The following is a 759-nucleotide window of genomic DNA, read 5'->3' as shown; positions in this document are numbered from 1 at the left end:
GCCGTTCCGGGGAGCGGGGAGGGAGTGACTTATAAACCCCACTCATGGCGCGCAACGACAAAGCAAATGCAATGCTTCAAGTAAGAGCTACCGGGCCCGATGCGTCGTGCCGTGGCTCTTTCTTGCTTAGGGCGGTAGGCCGCCTGGCCGATCCCATCACTAACGGCGACGCTCCCATTTTCGCCAAGGTGGCGCCCTGCGTGCCCAAACGGACGGGACAGTCCTGCAACCGTGCCTCCGGCTGTTACGGCTTAGTGTACGATCTGCCGAGTGCGCCATGCCACCGGGCCGGCTAGTGGTGCTGCCGCGACGGCGACAGGGCGACAGCGAGAGGAGAGGGAGGAAAAATAACCGTGGTGCTCCGGTGGGACAAAATTACTGTTCTGACCCTTAAGGCAAACTAAATCCCGATTTGACCTCGTTCCAAAAAAAATTTCGTTTCTGACCTTTTTCGGTGACGCCAAGGTCCCTGGCGTCTGGGTTACGAAGCAGACGCCACGGTCCCTGGCGTCTGGCCCCTGGCCCGCACTGCCCGCCTGCCCGTTGACCTGCTGACGTGGCAAAGGGGCCAGACGCCAGGGTCCCTGGCGTCTGGCCCCGGTAAGTGGATAACCGCGCGGGCCAGCCCACCCATCCCCATCTTTCTCCTGGCGGCGCACGACGAACAGAGGGCTCTGTTCTTCGCCCCTTCTCTCCCTCCCACCACCACCCCCCTTGATCTACTCCATCAACCCCTCAAACTCACAGATCGGACCCCCC

Source organism: Triticum aestivum, chromosome 6A (genome assembly GCF_018294505.1).
Source record: "Triticum aestivum cultivar Chinese Spring chromosome 6A, IWGSC CS RefSeq v2.1, whole genome shotgun sequence".
Lineage (NCBI taxonomy): Eukaryota > Viridiplantae > Streptophyta > Magnoliopsida > Poales > Poaceae > Triticum > Triticum aestivum.
Note: the sequence above shows the minus strand (reverse complement) of the source record.